The 24,186-nt window shown below is 44.8% G+C and overlaps 1 protein-coding gene across 1 annotated transcript in view; it reads left to right on the forward strand.

Annotated features, from left to right (window-relative positions):
- Nucleotides 1–24,186, forward strand: part of LARS2 (leucyl-tRNA synthetase 2, mitochondrial) — a 268,511-nt gene that overhangs the window by 153,614 nt on the left and 90,711 nt on the right. The gene's annotated exons all lie outside the window — the stretch shown is intronic.

Raw genomic sequence — 24,186 nt, forward strand, 5'->3', positions numbered from 1 at the left:
TCTGGAAGGCTCTAATTTTGGAGAGAAGGCCTGGTTCGCAGTCTGCACTCTAATTCATCCCAAAGGCGTTCTATCGGGTTGAGGTCAGGACTCTGTGTAGGCCAGTCAAGTTCCTCCACCCAAAATTCGCTCATCCATGTCTTTAAAGACCTTGCTTTGTGCAATGGTGCACAGTCATGTTGGAACAAGAAGGGGCCAACCCCAAACTGTTCCCACAAAGTTGGAAGCATGAAATTGTTCAAAATGTCTTGGTATGCTAACGCCTTAAGCGTTCCTTTCACTGGAACTAAGGAGCCAAGGACAACCCCTGAAAAACAGCCCCAAGCCATAATCCCCCTCCACCAAATGATTTTCACCAGTGCACAAAGCAGTGGAGGAACTTGACTGGCCTGCCAGAAGCTGTTATAGCTGCAAAGGATGGGCCCACTCAATATTGAACCCTACTGACTAATACTGGGATGCCATTAAAGTTCATGTGTGTGTAGAGGCAGGCATCCCAATACTTTTGGTAATATATTGTATTTTCTTGTTATGGTTTTGATCATAAAGCTCTATTTTGGTCTCATTCCAGATTAGAGTGTGCAAGAAACTGTGAGGCGTGTCAAGGTGTTGTCTAGCATATTGTAACTGGGCTTTTTTGAGGCATTGGTGCAGTAAAGGCTTATTTCTGGCTACTTGACCATGCAGCTAATTTTTGGTCTGCCTTTATTTGTAGTGCTGATCTAAGCAAAAAATTAAGATGTATATCGTCCCGCTGGTCCTCAGGAATGCCGGCATGAAATATCAACATCCAGTAGTGTGTAGTTTGCTCTCCCAGTCCAGTTTATGTTGTTAACATGTGTGAGATTGCCTCAGCCTTATCCCACGCCACAAGCCACACCCTCTGATATGTTTCACCCCACCCACTGGGGGCTTAAGCTGGCCAAGCATTATACAATTTTCTTATTCAGTTTCCTTTAGATCGGACGGCTTGCTTTGCTCGCTCGGCCTCCTGGCTCATTTTTTAACATTCTCTATGTCCACGGGGATGTTAAGGAATGAGCCTGGATGTTGGTCTGCGCAGGCGCCATCTAGAGCTGACTCTGAGCTCTACATATTCGGCTATTTTCGGAGCTCAGTTCACGTCTGCGCAGTACAGGGGGGTCCTTATCCGCCGGGGAAACTTTTTCGGCAAGACACCGGCACCCCATTCCTAAACACCAGTGGGACAATATTCATCTTTCCTTTCTGCTAGAGCGGCACTACAAATATAAGGAGAGCACCCTGAAGATGTTTATAATTTTATGTCCACATTGCCTTTACACACTCACTAGGGTTATTGTGAGAGGAAACCAGATAGCCTATCAGTATGCTCTTTGATTATTTCTACAAGGCTATGTCCCGCTGAGGATTAAACAAACCAGTACTGTCCTGTCAAAATATATGTCATTTAGAGGGCTACAGGAATTACCTTTAAATACATTTTGAGCTTTAGTTCCAGTGAGTCATCACCATCGGGCTATGCCGAAATGACATGAGCTTTGAACCAATAGCTCAATTTTCACATCTGCCTTTTTGATGTTTAATTCCTTCATTCCCCTGCCAGCCTCCACTGTGCCAAGCAATGAAGTACAAGATGGTCTTTTTATTAAAGTGAGCTGTAATCATACCTCAACATTGTTTGCAATGCACAGATTACTACTTTTTTCTTATTTTGCTACAAATAACTAATTACCTGTAATTTTATGGTGTGTTTCCTTAATAAGACACACATAGACAAGGTAGAAACTTCCAACAATATGATTTAAATCGTCAGCTTTGCATGTTTTAGAGACTTGGGCAGACATTATAAGCCGTTGCCATGGTGACTGGTTCCCCACATGTTAGTCTTTGATGCTAAATTTCCGTGTTTTTGAGGAGTCTTTGTGATTGTCAGCAATTGTGTTGCCCTGAGGAATACAGTAAGATTTTTTCTCAATAGCAATTAGCTTTTGCAGCACAGGGCTAACATCTTAGTTCTGCTAAATAAATGTATTGATGTACACTATGGGCCAGATTCTCGTAGACTGGCTTAAAAATGCGGCGGCGTAACGTATCTCATTTACGTTACGCCGCCGCAAGTTTTACGGGCAAGTGCTTGATTCACAAAGCACTTGCCTGTAAAGTTGCGGCGGCGTAGCGTAAATCCCCCGGCGCAAGCCCGCCTAATTCAAATGATCCGGGTAGGGGGCGTGGATCATTTAAATTAGGCGCGTTCCCGCACCGAACGTACTGCGCATGCGCCGCCCCTAAAATTTCCCGACGTGCATTGCGCTAAATGACGTCGCAAGGACGTCATTGGTGAACGTAAATGGCGTCCAGCCCTATTCACGGACGACTTACGCAAAGAACGTAAATTAAAAAATGTTGACGCGGGAACGACGGCCATACTTAACATTGGCTGCACCTCATATAGCAGGGGCAACTTTACGCATCGCAAATCTTACGTAAACGTCGTAACTTCACTGCGTCGGTCGGGCGTACGTTCAGGAATTCGCGTATTTTGCTAATTTGCATACTCGATCGGGAAAACGACGTCGGCGACACCTAGCGGCGAAAAAAAAAATTGCATTTAAGATCCGACAGCGTAAGAGCCTTACGCCTGTCGGATCTAATGGTTATCTATGCGTAACTGATTCTATGAATCAGGCGCATAGATACGACAGGCGGACTCAGAGATACGACGGCGTATCAGGCGATACGCCGGCGTATCTCTTTTGAGAATCTGGCCCTATGGCTGACATTTGTAGCTGTTACTATTAGTATGATGTGTGTTCATTCTGATTTATCTAATGATACAAAAATGTAATATGTTCTTGGAAATGTTTGGAATATGTACTTTCAAATACTTTGACCACTTTACCCTAAAAATGTCTTTAAACTAGGGTGTTCAGTGTTTACTTTACATATATATGACTGCTCCACAAGACTTTTTGTAGTTTGTTAAATTTCAAGTTATGTCTACACCCAGGTATGATTTTCTAAACCTGGCAAAAAAAAACAACCTAAGCCATGTATTCCATGTATAGGGGCTTTTGCCACATAAATGTGCAGAAACGTGTTACAAACAAAGAAAAGGCCACAGTTGCTAAGACGATGGCAGAACTTGGTGCCTAAGATACACTATATTACCAAAAGTATTGGGGCCCCTGCCTTTACACACACATGAACTTTAATGCCATCTTAGTCTTAGTCCATAGGGCTCAATATTGAGTTGGCCCACCCACTATAACAGCTTCAACTCTTTTGGGAAGGCTTTCCACAAGGTTTGGGAGTGTGTCTATGGGAATGTTTGACCATTCTTCCAGAAGTGCATTTATGAGGTCAATCACTGATGCTGAACGAGAAGGCCTGTTCTATCAGGTTGAGGTCAGTCAAGTTCCTCCACCCCAAACTCGCTCATCCATGTCTTTATGGACCTTGCTTTGTGCACTGGTCCAAATAATTTGGTGGCGAGAGGATTATGGTGTGGGGTTGTCTTTCAGGAGTTGGGCTTGGCCCCTTAGGTCCAGTGAAGGGAACTTTTAAAGCGTTGGCATACCAAGACATTTTGGACAATTTAAAAAAAAAAATAGAAAATTTATTAAATGTTCAAATTAAAATTGGACATAAAATCATACACTTTGGGCTAGATTCAGGTAGGACTTACGCCGACGTATCTCGATATGCGCCGCGTAAGTCAAAATCTGCGCCGTCGTAACTATGCGCCGTGCCCACAAAAATAGATACGCCTGAAATTAGGCTTCTTCCGACCGACGTAACTTTCCTCCGCCGGCGTAACTTAGGAGCATTTTTACGCTGGGCGCATCTTGCACTCCAATTGTTTTCCTATGCAAATATGCAAATTAGGGAGATACACCAATTCACAAACATGCGCGTGTCAGGCGCAGTGTGCGCGCAGTGCGCGCAAGTTGTACGCCCATCGCAAACTTGCTCCTCATAAAAGCAGGGGCAACTTGGCAACACACGTCCACAGGTCAGCTGGAGAGCAGCTACAGCAGCAGCGTTACGGACGAGCTGAGCAAGCTGACAAACCACACTTGCAGGACAACACATCTGTGTGCCAACATGCCAGGGGCAGCCATGGTCCTAGCAATACTACTGTGTCAACCGATTTGTAGGAGGTCACATAGGAGGGCACGGGAGAGGATATACCGCACGCACATGAACATCTTTGGCATGGGGGATTCAGAGGTCTTTTGCATTTTCAGATTCAGCCCTGATGCCATCCAGGAATTAGCCAGAACCCTGCATGATGACATCACCAGCAAGACACACCGCTCACATGCAGTGCAGCCACTGGTCAAGGTTCTGGCAACACTGCATTTCCTGGCCAGTGGCTCCTTCCAGCATACAAGTGGAGTTGTGGCTGGGATGTCACAATCCACCATGAGCAGATGTGTGCACCAGGTTGTCCCTGCAATCCTCAGACGCATGTCTCACCACATCATCAAACCCACCCAGGAGCATCTGCGGCATAAGGCAATGGTGGATTTCTATCAAATTGCAGGATTCCCACGCACGTGGGGGCCATTGATTGCACCCATGTGGCACTACGGCCCCCCCCGTGACACAGAGCACATATACCGCAATCGGAAGCACTGGCATTCCATCAACGTACAGGTGATAGCCGATGCCCATTGCCTCATATGGCACGTCCGTGCCAAACACCCCGGGTCCAGCCACGACAGCTACATATACCGTCAAAGCCACATCTCCACAGAATTTGAACAGAACGTGTATGGGGACAGCTGGCTGGTTGGTGAGTGACATGGGAGTCAGGCATGACTGTCCGCCCCCATGATGCAGACATCACGAGGGGCACATGCATGACTAACATCCTCCTGTATTTTCCCTTCCAGGTGACGCGGCATATGCACTTGGACCCCATCTCATGACTCCATTCCGGAATCCCCAAACCCCAGGAGAGGAAAACTACAATGCTGCACACACACGTACCCGTGCAGTGGTGGAACGCACCTTTGGCCTCCTGAAGTCCCGTTTCCGATGCCTGGATACGTCTGGGGGGCCCTGTTGTATTCCCCAAACTTTGTGTGCCAGATCATCGGTGCATGTTGCATTCTACACAACTTTGCCATGAGAAAGGGCCTGGAGATTGACCTATGTGATGACCTGACCCCCCAACCACACAATCCCCCCCAAACCGAGGGTAACCCGTCTGCTGAGGGAAGAGCAGTCAGGAGATGCCTAACAGTAGGCATCTTTGCACGTTAAACGCACACATTCATCATGGCACAAGGAGAATGCACGCATGCACACCACTGTGGTCCCTAGCACACACATCACATTGGATTAGCCCAAGTCAGGACTTGGGAGCAGCAACGCCGCGCCAAGGCTCCAATTATGTTGCTGTACATTCATACTACATTCACACGGCAGAGGGTGACACCCCTTTGCTGGCAGGAGTGACACCCCCCCCCACATTCACACACCAGTCACACTGTAGTTAAAGGACAGGTTTAGGATTTAGATTAAAACATCCCTGGTCCACCCTGGCACCCTAACCTGATTAAACACAGAAAACACCTTATTCAGGTTCCTACTTAAAGTAAAACGAAATACATAATTTTTATGGATTGTTTCAGACTCCAGTCCTGGTTTCATAAAGGATTTTAAACTATTATTTCTGAATTTCTTAAAATTGGTTCTATACAATGTAAATGTCCCCACACAACCACAAAAGTAAACTAAGCTATTAAGAGAAAAGTGATCACTTGTGTGTCGGGGCTTCCCATTTTATTAATCTATATATTACTTTAAACATGGCCTGTGTGTTTATCGGCTTTTACCAGGAAGGAATGGGATGCTCAGATGTCAGCTACATGTGATACATTTAGATGACATCCTTGCCCCAAGCTCTACATTCCACTTAGTGGCCAATAAAGAATATTCCCCAATTGGGTCTGACTACCAGCTGACACTAGACACCAATTTTATCACCTTGAACCGAGGAAGTGGCAATTCAAAAAGCCACAAAAAATTAGTTTTGTTTGGTGAAATAAAGTAATTGGATCTTTTAATTGGATGTTTGAACAACCACATTGGGCGTCTCTGGGAATCGAACTACCTAATGGCCCGTACACACGATACGAATCGTACGATAATAGGATCGTTAGTACAGAGCTTTCGAGAGCCGATCACGACAATACATCCGATATTATTTGATCGGACAAGCACGAAAATGTTCCTTGTACGATACCAGATTGTACAATTTTCATTTAGTCAGTATAGTTGTCGTCCAAAAATACAATACAAATACATTGCAATACATGACATCACTTTCGATTTTTTTTTTATGTCGTACGAGAATTTTCGTGACTTTAGTAACTTCTTTAATTTCTACTTGCGATTATTAAGCAAAAAAAAACGGAAGATCTGTCGTCCGATTTTAGGATCGTGTGTACGTGCCATAAGGGTAGTTATGTGCTAACTTTTTCAGCTACTAGGATCCTTTTATGTTGTTCTCCAAGTGACCTCCTTTGTTCACTGGTCAAGAGAAAAGAAAACCTTTGCAGCCTGAGACATAAGGAAATAAGGCTCACTATGAAATATAATAAAAAAAAGAGGGCATCAGTGTGTGCTGGCAAAATGGGTCTTGTAGGAAGGGAAATCTTAAACTGCGCAGAAAAGACATGAGTAGCTAAACATGTTATAGTGAATAATTACATGAAAACCTGGGTTTTGCTTGCATTGGCCAGTCCTTTTGTCTTTCTGCTTTGAGCTAATAGGCCCCATGGGAACCTGGATATATCTCAAACAAGTTGGGTGACTAAATTATGAATAATTGTTTTTTTGTATCTTTGTATTCAAATCAGTTTAACATGCATACAGAGTAATAGCATTTTATCTTGCATTTTAATAAAGTAGCGTTATTTATTAGGCTTTTCTAACCTTGTATTCCTGAAAATTGTTGTGCTGAATGTTTAGTATAAGGATGTCTGAATTGAGCCTTGATCACATCAAGTCATTGAAATCTTCAGGTCTAAATGATTTCAATCTTAAGGGGTAGTAAAAAAGATGCTTCTGTTATTTTATTTAACATCCATCATCCATGCATCCAGATTGCTGCGTGTAAAAATTCTGCTACTGTGGAACAGGGCAGGATGGGTACAATGTGGTTGTACTGTGACAACTGCATTAAAAATACACTGGTTAGCACATGGTCTTGTTCAAAATGATACAAACGTTTTGAGTATTGCATACTTCTAAAATGGGAGCAGTAGATAAAACTTTCCTCCCAACACCAACATAGCATAAGGCCCTGTTCACACCTGAGCAGTTTTTAGCTTGAGTCTACAAAATGCACACCATTAAAGCCTCCTTGTTATAGAAATAAAATAAAAAATGTATTAAGAAATACATATAGTTTCAATAAAAGTACCTAGATTTGCACTTTTAGCACAGTTACATTTTTGGGGGAGGATCAAGTCTTATACATATCTGTCCATTATCTAGAAATATCTTGGCTGTGTGTCTGTTTCTCAAAATCTTACCTGTCAGGCCTGCACATTTACTGCAATCTCCATTTACACTTTGGAAAAGTCCTCCACACACTTACAACTCATTTAGGACATAGATTTATGACTACCGTGCGATGCATTTTGGGTTGTCAGGACGTTTGAGCAATTAATTAAGTTAGCCTGATCGATTGTTTAATCAATCAATGTATAACAGTGCCTCCAATATATAAAACAAAATTTGAAAATAATTAAGCTGACCAATTGATTATTCCTAAAATTCGTTGCTCTATGCAGATATTCTTAAGCACAATACAATTGTGTGAAAGTATGGACTATGAAACAATAAAAATAAGTAAAGATTTATTTTATAATAAATCACTTAAACACCATTAAAAGTTGTATTGATCACACAGACACTGAAATAAGATTCACAATGATTTCTCCCAATTTACCTGCTAAATCATGGGTGTATACTAGAATAAATGTAATAATTTTCTCTTGTAGATACCCTAACTAATTATAACTAAACTTGGCAGACAATCAGTTTTTGACAGACTATACAGTACATGTTATTGCAGTGCAATGATTAAAGGGCAGGGTCCGTTTGAGAATTATGCCAATACGGCTAAAATATAATACTCTAGTTAAAATATAATAATCTAGTTCCTAGGTGTTAGGTTATCATGAGCGGAACATCAAATTACCCAGCACAAACTATTGCAATTGGAATATTATTGAACAGACAAGAATCCTCAAATTATTGCAGAATGTTAATCACCCTCCAAGTAGATGAAGTGGATCGCTTGAGATAAAAAGATAGGACCTTCAAATGGCTGCCTACCAAACCCTAAAATTGGCTACTGCAGTCAATCTCTGATGAGCATCAATGGTGAATAGGAATGGTCATGAGTCTTCATACTTAACCTCCTAGCTGAAAAAGCATTTCTAGGGAGATCATTCCATTACATGAATTACCGTATGTTGTAAAAAGTTACAGTAATATTTAGTCTATGGTAATACAGCATTACATTTATTTCAAGCAACTATATATATATATATATATATATATATATATATATATATACTAGCTGAATACCCGGCGTTGCCCGGTCTTCCTATCTTAACCTTTTGGGGAGGAAAATCATAGTAATATAAATATACCCATCTTTTATATAAGGGTGTAGGTAAGGGTTAATTTAACTGTCATATATTTTTATTTGGCATACAAGTAATATGTGTACCAGGTATTATTGAAATATCTCCAGGCGTACAGAAGTTATGTGGGAACATACATTTCCCATTGATTTGCATGGGACTTTAAACAAAAACCCCGACCCTCACAAATGGGGGTAGTTAAGGGATAAATGAACTATCCTATAGTTTAAGTGGACATATAAGTAACATGTGACCAAGTGTTATCGAAATATCTACAGCCGTTTGGAAGTTATGAAGTAACATGTATTTCCCATAGAGTTGAATGGGACTTTAAAGGAAAACCCCGACCATGGCAAATGGGGGTGGGTAAGGGTTAAACCACCTATCCTATGTTTGTTGCTGACATATAAGTAACATGTGTGCCAAGTTTCATGTTAATATCTTTAGCCGTTTGGACGTGATGCTGGAACATACATACATACATACATACACACACACGTTGAGTTTTATATATATATATATATAGATATATATACTGTATATTATATCATATTGCAAGCAACAAAAAAAAAATATATATATATATACCTGTGTGTAGGTATATATATATATATATATATATATATATATATATATATATATATGTGTGTTGCAAGCAACAGCTAAGTATATATATATATATATATATATATATATATATATATATATAGGCAGATCCACGTACCTTTTGCGCCGGGCGCAGCGTATCTAAGATACACTACGCCGCCGTAACTTTATTATTTTTTTTCGAATCCTCAAAGAATTTGCGCCGTAAGTTAGGCGGCGTAGTGTATCTTTGGCGGAGCAATGGCACGGAATTCAAATGAATGTAATGGAGGCGTGTTTTATGTTAATACGTCGTGACCCGACGTAAACGACGTTTTTTTTAACTGTGCATGCGCCGTCCGTGGGGGTATCCCAGTGCGCATGCTCGAAATTAACCCGGAACAAGCCAATGCTCACGACGGTGACGTCATTCTACGCAAATCCCTATTCGCGAACAACTTACGCAAACAACGTAAAAAATTCAAAATTGTACGCGGGAACGCCAGCCATACTTAACATTGAGTACGCCTCATAACAGCAGCTTTAACTATACGCTGGAAAAAGCCGAACGCAAACGACGTAAAAAAATGCGCCGGATGTACGTTCGTGGATCGCCGTAACTAGCTAATTTGCATACTCGACGCAGAATTCGACGGAAACGCCACCTAGCAGCCAACGAAAAATTGCAGCTTAGATCCGACGGCGTACTAAGACGTACGCCAGTCGGATCTAGCCGAGATGCCGTCGTATCTTGTTTTGAGGATACAAAACAAAGATACGACGCGCAAAATTTGAAATTACGCGGCCTATCAAGAGATACGCCGGCGTAATATCTTTGTGAATCTGCCCCATAGTATATTGCAACCAACAGTGGGGTTTTGACCACTATAGCCAATAAGATTCTATCTATATATTTTTTTCTAGTTCATAAAAAACAATTAAATAACCAGTTTATCTATTTTGTGGTGGCAGCACATTTTAAAAACAAATCGGCTTTCGGGCACTCATCTCATATTTAGTTCATGCTTGTTTTGCATTGTTCTTTTACAGTATAATATGCTACAGGACTGCTACAACGACCAGCACAAAAAAAAAAATACCAGACAGTTTTTTTTATTTTATTTTACTTTGTGATATATATCTATAAAAATATAGTAGTGTAGAAGAGTGAATATCGTCCCATCATGTGGTGTACAATCCCTCTTGGATCCTAATTCTTCTGACACCAATATCTGTATTCTACTGACTGTTCCCTTTTGCACTGGCTCCACTGAGACGTCAAGTGCTATCTGCATGGAAGTGTCCATCAAGACATGCTGTCAGAGCCCAGTATCCTCGAGGATGCTGGCTTCAAAACTGTAGGGACTGAAGCTAAAAGTCTTCTCTTAGGCAGCCATGAGCAGAATTTTAAAAAATGTGGCAGCGTGACTGTTTTACTTGCAATATGATTTTTTTCCCAATTGACTCAAATCTCTGTATGCAACTTATTTTTAAATTTATGTTTCACCACATCCAATTTGCATAACAGGAGATTGTGACTGGCTGTCTATGAAGCCAGGTAACACATCTCCATGGGGGCTTGCATAGGAGTCCTATGTGTCTTTGGCTCAGTTTCAGGGCCAAAATTTGAAATGGAGAACAGGGACACACTGGACCCCTGCTGTGAACCGCATCCGACATCAGTGTGAACCCAGCCACATGTGGTTGTTTCCTGTGCTGGGCAAGGGAAGGAGAGCACATTTAGAGCAGAAGGGGAGTTCCGGCACAAAACGCATGCATTGGGTGTTTATAGGTGCGCCGCTGGAAGTTTATGGGATCAATAATGTCTGAATATGCTAAAAATATATACAAAAATATACCTTTCTGAGCGTAGATCATAGGAAGACTGAGTTTAGAAGTGTGAACAAGGGCAATTAGAACGAGTGAGGTTCTGCATGTTGAACTTACTAGGAAATTAGCTAAAAAAGACATTCAAGTGTGATTGGGGGATTACACTAAAATCTTCTGGTGTCCACTTAGGCCCCCATCTTAAGCTGGCAATTGGCAATAAAGGACAAAAAAAAAGCAAGAAAGGAAATGTTTATTATTATAAATGTATTCATAATTATTTCTATTATCGTCCATGGACGGACACAGTCTCTTCAATTCTTGACAAGTGGGTTATGTTCCCTGTTTACAGGAGAGTCCAAGACAATATTCCAATCGCACACCTTCCTGGAGAAACGGCCTGCAACTGTAAAAATGGGTGCTGAAGCGATCACCAGCTGGGAACTGGAACAGAAATCATACAAACATATTTGCCAGCACACCATGGAGCGTACAGAACGTCCAAAAATGTATTGCAGTGAAAACATCACAGGGATAGCAACGTTTCGAGGTCGCGCAGATCCTCTTCGTCAGGCAAGTGATACAAAATCAGTGCAGCACCATTACATATATAAAAGACAGCCACCAATGGGAACATGTGAAGAGTTACATAAGACACACCCTCCCCCTCCTATTCCTCCTCCCCTCTCCCACGTGACATAATGCAGCGTCAGCAGCAAAAAAATAAGTGGATAAGATAACACTCACCCATATGGAATCACAATGGTGCTCTTCCGTGTACGCTCCATGTGGATGCGATGATGTGGGGTATTAAAAAATATACCCCACAGTAACGGAAGAAATCCCCGCTTGTCCCTGCTGTCCCATTGTATTGGCACAAAGGAGCTGCCTCCAGCCCATCGTGTTGTGCCACGTGACCCGCTTCCAACCAATCACATTGTGTTACGTGTCCCGCGCATGCGCACAGGACACGAACAGTGGATCATGGGGAACACCAACACGCGTGCCGCCGTCGTCACGGAAACCAGTGACGTACAGGCGCCGCATTCAGTGCGTCCCTGGGCATGTGGATACCTGACAGCTAGGCTTGGAAAGCAAGCTGCTCTCCAACGAGAGGAAGGAAGTAGAGGAATTAAAAATAAAAAAGAAGACAAGACTATCGTGCAGCGGGGTGATCCAGGAAAGAAAGAGCAGAGACAAATATGAAATGAAAAAACAAAAACAGCAAAAATAAAAATGAATAGAGGTGAAAATTTTAAAAAGGGATAGGAAAAGAAAAAAATTTGCAAAAATAATGGAAAAAATAAGTAAAAATAAAAATACGGAATGTGAAAAATAAGTAAAATATAAATAAAAATTAAAATAAAATATAAAATGCAAAACTCTATTCTACTCTACTTTATTCTATTTTTACTTATTTTCTCCTGTTTTTTTGCTCATTTTTTCTTTTCCTTTCCGTTCTTCAATTTTTCACCTCTATTCATTCTTATTTTTGCTGTTTTTGTTTTTTTGTTTTTTTCATTTCATATTTGTCTCTACTCTTTCTTTCCGGGATCACCCCGCTGCACAATAGTCTTGTCTTCTTTTTTTATTTTTAATTCCTCTACTTCCTTCCTCTCGTTGGAGAGCAGCTTGCTTTCCAAGCCTCGCTGTCAGGTATCCACATGCCCAGGGACGCGCTGAATTTGGCGCCTGTACGTCACTGGTTTCCGTGACGACGGCGGCACGCATGTTGGCGTTCCCCATGATCCACTGTTCGTGTCCTGTGCGCATGCACGTAACACAATGTGATTGGTTGGAAGCGGGTCACGTGGCACAACACGATGGGCTAGAGGCAGCTCCTTTGTGCCAATACAGCAGGGATTTCTTCCGTTACTGTGGGGTCTATTTTTTAATACCCCACACCATCGCATCCACATGGAGCGTACACGGAAGAGCACCATTGTGATTTCATATGGGTGAGTGTTATCTTATCCACTTATTTTTTTGCTGCTGACGCTGCATTATGTCACGTGGGAGAGGGGAGGAGGAATAGGAAGGGGAGGGTGTGTCTTATGTAACTCTTCACATGTTCCCATTGGTGGCTGTCTTTTATATATGTAATGGTGCTACACTGATTTTGTATCACTTGCCTGACGAAGAGGCCCTGCGCGACCTTGAAACGTTGCTATCCCTGTGATGTTTTCACTGCAATACATTTTTGGACGTTCTGTACGATCCACGGTGTGCTGGCGAATATGTTTGTATGTTTACAGTAGAGGACTAGGCAGAAACATGTTAGATATTCATATACATGTCATTTAAACAGAGTTGAGCAGCCCCGCCCAGGGGGCGGTCCCTTCGGACATAACCCACCTACCTGCAGCATGCAGCCTCAGTTTCGTTCTGCCTAGCAAAGGAAAAGGACGTATGGCTCCCTTTTGGCCCAGTGCCCTGAGGAAAGGATTTTTTTTTCTTTTCTTTTTTTCTTTTTGACTTCTATCAACTGTCGGCTGAGAGACAGGCTGGATATTATAGATCCTTGTAGTCTTCTCAGTGCAGCCAGCGAGTGTGAGCACACCTTTGCAAAGAGGCTGGGTCTGCCACGACATGCCCCATGACTCCTGGGGTGGCCGGTGAGCTTTGCTCCGAGGTCCACACATGACTGGGCTGTGGTGTTGTCTCACTCACAGTGAACCCGGGCTGACGTCTACCTCCATTGCGGTTGTACGCCTGTCTGGAATGCGTCAGTAATTTGTCGCGTGGATGGGTAAGTACAGTTCCTCCCTCTCAGGTGGGGTGGTACGGCTGAGCATTCCTGGGGTTTGGGTATCCTCCCTTCCCTGCTCCCTTTTTTCCCTCTTCTGTTTTACCTTCTGCTGTCGGGTTGGGGGGGGGGGCACCTTGTTGAGGGGACTATGCGTCTGGCCTATGTGTGTTTTAATGCTGGGGGTTCCTTTTTCTGGAGTTTTTTTGGTGCTGTGAAGCCTTTTTAGGCTTTCACCATTTAAAATGCTGCGTTTTGCCGCCATTCTGGTGGCGCTGGCGCCATTTTTTGTAGCCGCGCTATGATACAGCATATTATTGCGGTCGGTCATTTTCCTGTAGCCGCATCAGGCTCCATATGCTGCGCTCGGCGGCCATCTTGCCTGAGTCCTCGGCCTCTAGTGCTGATTCCTACCGCGTGCAATGCCGTTCTCCTCACGAACAGCACCCCACAGCTTACCTCACGGCGTTCTCCTCTCACACACAGCTGTGTGCTGAAAACGGGCAGCTGCGCTGAGCAGTCTCCTCCGGTGGTGGCGAGTCCCCTGGGTAACCCCCCGGTCAGCGCAGCAGGAGGGTGGGTTTTTTGTTCAGTTCTGAACTGGGCCCTGGGAGTTTTTACTAAATGGAGTCAGTGTCCGGTCCTTCTTCTCCAAACATGACAGAGGCGGCAGCTGGTGGAAGCGGCATGCGGAGGCAAGGGGGGTAAAAAGCGCCCCTCCCTCCGCTATCCCCTGGGGAATGCTCAGATTCAGAACAGGACCCGGCTGCGGCTCAGGTACCTGGTTCTGTTTTATCTGAAGACGTGGACCAGGACCTTCGTTGTGAGGAAGTCACTTTAACTGGGTCGGAGCATGATAAGGCACTTGTCAGGGAGCTTATCAATGCTGTAAGGGACTCCCTTAAGCTGGATAGTGCAGCTGAGGTATCCGCTGAGGGCTCGGTCTCTTTGGATCACACAAATCAGACCGCTCTGTGAAGGTTTTTCCTTATGTGCCCTTTTTTGATAAATTTATTGATGCGGAACGGGAAAAGCCGCAGAAGGCTTTTGTAGTCCCTCACCGCCTGGCAGTTCGGTAAAAAAAAAAAGTGGGCTTCTCCTCCGGTGATGGACCCTCCGGTTGTCCGGTTAAATAGGGTAACCACTCTCCCTATAGAGGGAACCCCTGCTTTTAAGGATCAGACTGATAGGAGATCCGAAGCACTGACCCGCTCCATGTTTACCATGCTGGGGTCTGCCTTACGGCCTATTGTGGCCACTACTCTGGTGTCTCAGACACTTACTGAATGGGCAAAGGTTTTGCGCCAGACTGCGGAGGAGCACCAACTCCCATCCGAAGTTACTAGACTGGCTGACCAGCTGGTCCAGGGCCTTGTCTATGCCTGCTTTGGCTGAAAGGCTGGTCTGCGGACCAGGCCTCTAAAAAATCCCTGGCGGTTTTACCTTTCAAAGGTGGGAGGCTTTTTGGGTCTTCACTGGACGACATTATCAAGGATGTCACGGGAGGGAAGAGCACTCTCCTCCCTCAGTCCTCCAAGGGGAAGGAACCCCGCCGTAAGCCGGGTCCTTCCTTTCCCACACAGAAGCGGTATTTTCGTCAGTCAGGGCCCGCGGGTAAACCCTCCCAGGCTGACAAAGGCTCAGCTGGGGGACAGAAACGTCCCTGGGTGCGTAAGCCGAACAAGCCGGCACCCAAACCCGCCACTGCATGAAGGCCTGCCCCCGCCCGACTCATGCGTGGGCGGACGGCTTTGCAGGTTCACGACTCAGTGGACCTCTCTGCTCTCCAATCAATGGGTCTGTGAGGTGGTCTCTTCGAGGTACAAGATAGAGTTCCTTTCCTATCCCCCGAACAGATTCTTTCCCTTAGGTCTCCCTCTCCTACTGGCTCATAGGACTTGCTAAGTTGCGGGGTAATTTTACCCGTTCCGCAGGACGAGAGGTTTCAGGGATTTTTTTTACCCTGTTTGTGGTCCCGAAGAATGACGGGGTCCGACCTCAAGGCTCTGAATGACTTTCGTGAAAGTAAGGAAGTTCCGCATGGAATCCATTCGCTCTGTGGTAGCTGCGCTCCTCCCGAGGGGCTTTCTGGCGTCCTTGGACATCAAGGATGCATACTTGCATGTCCCAATCTGCGCAAGTCACCAGAGGTTTCTGCGTTTTGCGATCGGGGAGGACCACTATCAGTTTTTGGCCCTCCCGTTTGGCCTGACATCAGCACCAGGAGTTTTTACCAAGGTGCTCGCACCGTTCCTAGCTTCGCTGAGACAGCGAGGCATTGCCATCGTGGGCTGCTTAAACGATCTTCTTCTGAGAGCAGCTTTTGGCTCGGAATTAAAGGAGGACGTGTCTATAACCAGCCAGACCCTCCAAGATTTTGGGTGGGTGTTGAACGTTCAGAAGTCGGTCCTGGTTCCGACTCAGCGTTTGGAATATCTGGGGTTGATTCTGGACTCCTTGGAAGTGAGGGTCTTTCTACCCCTGGAAAAATTGCAGACACTCCAGTCTGCAGTGAGAGTATTGGCGTCCTGCAAATGGTCATCTCTCCGATTTTGCATGCGAGTTCTGGGCCTCATGGTGGCCTCGTTTGAGGCTGTACCGTATGCCCAGTTCCACACTCGAGTACTACAGAGGTAGATCCTGTCCAAGTGGAACAGATCTCCATTGCCGCTGGATCGGCAGATTCAGCTCAGCCATCTGGTCTGGGCCTCTCTGAATTGGTGGCTGAGATCCCGGCTCTTCGGTCAGGGAAGTCCTTTCTCCCCTTTCAGTGGACGGTGGTTACGACGGATGCCAGCCTCACGGGCTGGGGGGGCGTCTGGGGGGGTCCAGTCTGCCCAGGGTTGTTGGACTCTAGAAGAATCCCGTCTACCAATCAATGTCTTTGAACTTCGAGCGATCAGGCTATGCCTCTCCTCGTGGTCAAGGGGGTTGCAGGGTCGCCCGATCAGGATCCAGTCGGACAACGCCACGGCAGTGGCTTATGTCAACCATCAGGGGGGAACTCGGAGATCGGCTGCAGCGTCCGAGGTCGCTCACATCCTAAGGTGGGCGGTAAGAAGTGTGCCGGCTCTGTCGGCCGTCTACATTCCAGGCGTGGAGAACTGGCATGCAGACTACCTGAGTCGCCAAATGCTGTACCAGGGAGAATGGTCATTGCATCCGGAGGTGTTTCAACTCCTTTGCAGGAGATGGAGAACACTGGATGTGCATCTCCTGGCCTCTCGTCTTAACCGCAAGGTGTCGAGGTTCGTGGCCAGGTCCAGGGATCCCTGGGCGGACGCGTCAGACGCGTTGGTAGCCCTGTGGGGTCAGTATCGATTAATTTATGCCTTTCCACCATTGAAGTTGCTTCCTCGGCTGCTCCGCAGAGTGGAGGCCGAGGGGATCCCGATGGTTCTACTCGCCCCGGATTGGCCCAGGCGTCCTTGGTATGCCGATCTCGTGCGCCTAGTGGCGGATGCGCCTTGGCAGCTGCCAATGCTGGAGGACCTTCTGTCTCAATGTCCCATACTTCATCCTGCTTTACAGTCGCTGGCTTTAACGGCATGGCTATTGAAAGACAGGTTCTAAGGGACCGAGGTCTTTCTGACTCTGTCATTCCAGCTATGTTGAGGTCATGGAAGTCTTCTTCTAGGAAGATTTGCCATCGCACCTGGAAGGCCTACATCTCTATGTGCGAAGAGATGGGTTGGCGTCCACGGACGTATTCAGTGTCCAGGATCCTGCTGTTTTTACAGCGCGGTGTGGATCAGAAGCTTGCCTTAAGCACCATTAAGAGTCAGATTTCAGCTTTGGCTGTGTTCTTTCAGCGGCCTTTGGCGGCCCATTCTCTGGTGGTTACCAATGTGCAGGGGGTTCGTCATATACTTCCCCCTCTAAGACCACCTCTTCCCCCATGGGATTTGAATCTGGTGCTCTCGGTTCTTCAGAAACCTCCCTTCGAGGACATCAGAGAGATTCCTCTCGACGCTTTCTCAGAAGGTGGCCTTTTTGGTGGCCATTACGTCTGTCAGAAGGGTTTTTGAGTTGGCGGCCTTGTTCTGCAAGTTGCCTTCCTTTCTTCCGAAGGTTGTGTTGTCTTTTCACCTTAACGAGGTGAGCCTCAAGCTCAGTGAGTGTGAACGCGGGCGTCGATGTCCGCCGGGTGCCCGCGATCATGTCACTGAGCTGCAGAACAGGGGGATGCCTGTGTAAACAAGGCATCTCCCTGTTCTGCCTTTTAAAAGGATACTGATCTTCTGCTCCCTGTGATGTAGCCCATCCCCCCACAGTTAGAATCACTCCCTAGGACACACTTACCCCTTCCGTGCCCCCTAGTGGTTAACCCCTTCCGTGCCAGTGTCATTTACACAGTAATCATTACATTTTTATAGCACTGATCGCTGTATAAATTACAGTGGTCCCAAAATAGCGTCAAAAGTGTCCGATGTGTTCGCTATAATGTCAGTTACAATAAAAATAGCTGATCACCGCCATTACTAATAAAAAAAAAAAAACAATAAAAATGTCATAAAACTATCCCATATTTTGTAGACGCTATTACGTATGCAAATAAAAAAATATTAATAAACAATGAAAGTCCATTCATGTGATCCACAAAACTTAGTAATAATTTAAGTGAAAAAGAAGATCCAAAACATCAAAAAGTCCTGGTTGTAAAAGAACTCAGAAATCAACTACAGGTGTTAAACCTTGTGCTCCCCATGAGGTAATTAACCACTTGCCGGCCAGCCGCCGTCATTATACTGCAGCAGGTCAGCCCGATCCCGCGAGCCATCGTAGCTGTACTTCGGCTCCTTCAAATGGGATAGCAGGTACGCGTGCGCCGCTGCACAGCAGGGGTGCCGATGCTCGTGGCCGGCGGTCGCGGGCACGAGAGGCAGAACAGGGACGTGTGTGTAAACACACATCCCAGTTCTGTGAGGAAGGGAGACGGAGATCGTAAGTTCCTATGAGCTATGAACCACAATCTGTCATCTCTTATAGTCAGTCCCCTCCCCCCACAGTTAGAACACACCTAGGGAACACAGTTAATCCCTTGCCTGCCAGTGACATTTACACAGTAATCAGTGTATTTTTATACCACTGATCGCTGTATAATTGTCAATGGTCCTTCCAAATGACATAAATCTATGCCCTATTTTGTAGACGCTATAACTTTTGCGCAAACCAATCAATATACGCTTTTGCAATTTTTTTAAAATGAGAAAAAAAATTGTAGAAAATATTGCTTTTTTTCAAAATTGGCAATATTTTCTTGTTTATAGCGCAAAAAATAAAAACCGCAGAGGTTGTCAAATACCACCAAAAGAAAGCTCCCCTTGTGGGAAAAAAAGGAGATCAATTTTGTTTGGGAGCCACGTCGCACAACCGCGCAATCGTCAGTTAAAGCGATGCAGTGCCCGAATTGCAAAAAATGGCACAGTCATTGGGCAGCCAAATCCTCCGGGGCTGAAGTGGTAAGTGCAGGGTGGTGTGCTCAGGGGGCACTCAGTCGGGATGCTGGGTATCACTTAACTTGAAAAACGGAGGATATCTTGTTGCAAAGAAGAGGTTCTACAGTACGTGGGGCAGATTCAGAATAAAGATGAGTTTTGCAGCCTGAGCTTCAGTATATCTTTATATATTTTTTTTTCAAATATATTTTATTACACTTTTGCACAAGAAATATAAAAGGATATAACCAGCAACAAAAAGCTAGGTAAAAATGAGCATAGATATAATGACAAATAACCAAGCTCTAGTGACCAAGAGTAAAATTAATTATCCAAGAAGCAGAAATTGTATTTATCTTTTTTAAAGGGATAATCGTTGCTTAGGTACTTATTATATCCCCAGCTTGTACTGCTTTTTTCCTCCTCTTGCTTCTCTGTTGTGTTTTGTTGGGTTCCCATCAGGGACACAAAAGGCATGCAGTGTACATTGGCTACCTGTATTTGTGTTGCTTTTATTGAGTGCTGCAGTTTTTTCCCCAGAAGCCAAGTACACTTTAGTAGGATCATAGGTATCAGACCAAATCACTAGTTTGTATATGAATGTTATAGGGGTATTCGTTTTTTGAGCTTCTCCTGGGATCAGAAACGTATGTAAATTGAGTTTCAAAAGTAAACCTTTTATAGCCATTACATGACATGTCTATGTACAAAGAATATATCAATAATATATTATTACTGATAGGTTAGGGGCTTATACAAGATAGTTTTTAGCCATCCTGTAGTACAGTTGTGAATCTTTTGCTCAGCATACTCTTCCATTATTTTGAGCCTTTTAGATTCTTAAAGCGGTATTAAACCCAAAAGCCAACATGTATTATATTTCAGCTTACCATTTTTTAGATGAGGTGGCTGCATTTGTTTTTCTTTTTAGGCTTGCTTTCTTTTATTTTCACCTGGTGATCATGCCAATTAGTCTGTTGTTTTTCAACAGAATAAGCTGTCCTGCAGATGTAGCGGTTACACGGTTGAAACAAACAATTTACTACTGACAGGGGTGCATCTCTTGTTTATTTATTTAAAACCTCTATCCTAAGGCCCGGTACACACGAGCAAACATGTACGGTGAAAGCGGTCCGTCGGACCGTTTTCACCGTACATGCCTGCCAGAGGGCTTCTGTACGATGGTTGTACTAACCATCGTACAGAAGTCCGCGCGTAAACAATACGCGGGGCGTGTCCGCGTCGTCGCCGCGGCGATGACGCGGAGACGTGGGCGGGCCTGCCATTTAAAGGCTTCCACGCAAAGTCATTCGACGCATGCGAGGGACGGCGGGCGCTCGGACATGTACGGTAGGTCTGTACTGACGACCGTACATGTCCGAGCGGGCAGGATTCCAGCGGACGGTTTTAAAACACGTCCAGGAATATTTGCCCGCTGGGAAAAGGCCCGGCGGGCAAATGTTTGCTGGAATTCGGCCCGCTCGCGCCTACACACGACCAAACATGTATGCTGAAACTGGCCCACGGACCAGTTTCAGCATACATGTTTGGTCGTGTGTACGGGGCCTAAGAGCCAGTTCACACAGGGGCGACCTGGGATCTGACTTGAAGTCTCCCCAAGTCTTCCCAAGTCGCGCGGTTGAGAAAATCAATGGAAGTGAATGGAGCCGTCTTAATGTACACTACTGAAGTCGCTCCGACTTCAGAAAAGGTTCCTGTACTACTTCAATCCGACTTGTAGGCAACTTGTACCCATAGATTTCAATGGAAGTTGCCTCAGAAGTCTGATCACTGTCTTAACTGAAGCAACAATACAGGAAGATAACATACATTTCTCAGGCAAACCCCTCCCTTCCACAGAGCTGATTGTTGTTTGATTGGCCACTGGAAAGCCTCCTGTCCTGGAGGCAATTTGAAGTTGCCTTGTAAGTTGCCTGATGATTCATACTCAAGTCGTGTCCAAGTTGCCTCCCAAAGTCATGCTGGAAGTCGTGTTGCCCCTTTGTGAACCGACTCTTAAAGGAACAAAACTGTTGCTGTAACTGCCTAAAAAATGTTAGCCAGAGTTCCGATTTTATTTTTATAGGCAAGTCCCTCTAACACTACCTCCCCAGACTGGCAATGATGCTGTCCAAAGGTGTCTCTGTTGCTCCTTCATCCATACTCTAGACCAGAGGTGTCAAACTCAATTTCATCACAGGCCACATCGGTATTATGGTTGCCCTCAAGGACCCGGTTGTATCTGTAATACTAGATGTCCAGAGCCCCCACACACACACACACACACTTACATCAGATGTCAAGAGCCTCCTCCCACCATCAGAGGTCAAGCGTTCCCCACCCTCCCTTACAACACAGTGCACCACCCTTACTTTGTGCTGGAGGAGGACTGCCAGAGTCTGCCAAATGTTAAGAACAGGGGTGGCTAGGATGAGGGGGTGCTGTGGCTTGACAGAGGTGCAGGATCTGTAAGAGGAGTTCTGTTCTCTCTGCTGCCAGTTGCTGAGTTGGGGGCAGAGACAAGCCTCTCCATGGCTACACAGAGAAGCGCAGGATCTGTAGTGGGAGTTCTGTCGTCCTCTCTGCTGCCAACTGCCTAGACAAAGATATGGCTGAGGGGGTGCCACAGCTTCAGGAGTGCAGGCTTTGTGTTTGACACGTGCTCTAGACACTGTAATGCAGCAGGTGTGTTACTGGCTGGATCTCCAGGTGGGAAAAAAAGGCCACCACATCTAATGATTGGTAAGCTGCAATATATTATGGTTTGGGGTTTAATTCTGCTTTAATGCATGATTATAATAATGCCCAATTGTTCAATTACCTCCAGTTGGTTTTCAACAGTTTGACCTTTTGTATAGGTAGTTTTATTCCTAAATGTGAGGTGTGTTCTAGCCACTAGTGGAAAGAAACTTCTATACAGACGATGTAGCAGAAGAGTCATGAACTGTGTTAGCCATCAGTAGAAGCAGTGCTATGTAGAGCTTTTTAGAAAGCTTTGCTTTCAGTCCACTCAGCCTCTAAAATCCTTATGCTTAATTATACATTTCCCCGCTTTAAAGAGATGTGAAATGTCCAAAGTGTGCCCGAACTCAAATCAAAAAATCGAAGCTAGCAACATTTCTTAGAAGCTCATAAAGGGACCTTATCTATGTTTTACCAGTTTGCAGCACCTGATGCCTCTCTGGTTTATAATGCAGCCATAAAAATAGTTCAACTTAAAAAAAAAATGGTCTACATCAAAAGTGAAAACATTTTCTACTATCATTGCAGCTGCTCCCTCTAATGATATCGGGGTCACACATATCCTCCCTCTCAGCTACCAATTCTCTAAACTTTCTTCCAAGATTTAAACTGATAATTGTGCTCACAAGATTTCATTGAGCATGTGTGGGAATGCTTTGTAAAGGTACTGCTAATAAGCTAAATGACAAGTTAAGTATATATAATTGACAAGTAGCAATGATACATTTCTCGTTCTATTTCTTAGTAATGTGGCATTTTGAAGGAGATCCATATGAGGTTCATTTAAGTACAGTGAGCCTATCACGTGGGGTGTCAAACTCAATTTCATCGTGGGCCACATCAGCATTATGATTGCCCTCAAGAGGGCCGGTTGTATCTGTAAGATTAGATGTCCAGTGCATCCCCTCCCCTTTACATTAGATGTCAAGAGCCACCCCACCATCAGAAGTTGAGTCCCCCACTCTCCCTTACATCACAGTACACCCCCCTTTCCTTATGCTGCTGCTGGGAAGAAGCTGGATGTGTTGCTTGAAAGCAGAAGGTAAGGGTCTGAAGTAGGACCAGAGGAGGGCTGGAGCTCTCCTGCAGCTGCATGAGAGGTGTGAGGGCCACATGAAATGGCCTGGAGGGCCGGATTCAGCCCACGGGCCTTGTGTTTGACACCTGTGACATAGATATATGATCTTTGCTGTCAAAGATACAATGACCACAGATATTCTTTTAAAGTGGATGTGGTAAAGTAATTCAGATATATAATCCACAATGATCCTTAAGCTGTGTAAAGGAAATGTGCAAAAAACTGTTTTGTTTAGCATTACGAGCCCTGCTTTGTAATTAGCAGCAACGTTGTCAGGCTGCTGTGTGCATTCTCTCAATTGGTCTATCTGATAGGCTTGAAGAGCAACCCAAAGGCCAGCTGAAGGAGTCGTCTCCCCCCCCCCCCCCCCGACCCACTAATACCGACCTCTCCAGCAGTCCTTTACTGCTCTTTCTGCTACCTCATCTGGCAAAAATACCCAGTCCTTCTGGATTGGGTGGAACATTGGACCTCCTCCAATGTGTCAGTGATCAGGTCTACCAACCAGTTAGTGGACATGAGCACCACTGTGAGATAAAAACGTTGGTTCAATAACAGTTCAATGCAATCTGACACGGTTGAATTCTGCTGCCAGCTGCAATAGAGGAGCACTGACAAGGTGAGTATCCTAGGTCAGGAGGGCCACCTTTAAACAGACATTTTCACTTTGCCTTGAAGTGTTACTAAACTCACAACAGTAAAATAAGTCTGTATATGCAGTAAAGCATGCTTGTTATACTCACTGTGGAACCTAAGGGGTTAATCCTTCGCATTGTGTAAAAAGGCTGTTTGATCCTGTCTTCTCTGATACTCCCCTTTTTTATTATCCCTAATCCATCTGCTGATAGCACGGAGCCCTAGGAGGCACTCTGCACATGCTCAGTTTGGTGTGTATTACTATTATTATTTTTTTGGGGAGGATGCATGTCATCAACACAGGGCCAATAAGCTCTGTCCAGACAATGGGGCAGGAATTACGCAGCCTCATAGGACAGTCAGAGGAGAATGAAAACTCCTACAAGCTTTAACCAGTGCTCAGCCAGACACTGATAGAAGTCACAAGACTGCTATATACTGCTTGTGAGAAAAAATATCTAGCAGTTTATATTTATTTAT

The sequence above is a fragment of the Rana temporaria genome, chromosome 5 (genome assembly GCF_905171775.1).
Source record: "Rana temporaria chromosome 5, aRanTem1.1, whole genome shotgun sequence".
NCBI classification, from domain to species: domain Eukaryota; kingdom Metazoa; phylum Chordata; class Amphibia; order Anura; family Ranidae; genus Rana; species Rana temporaria.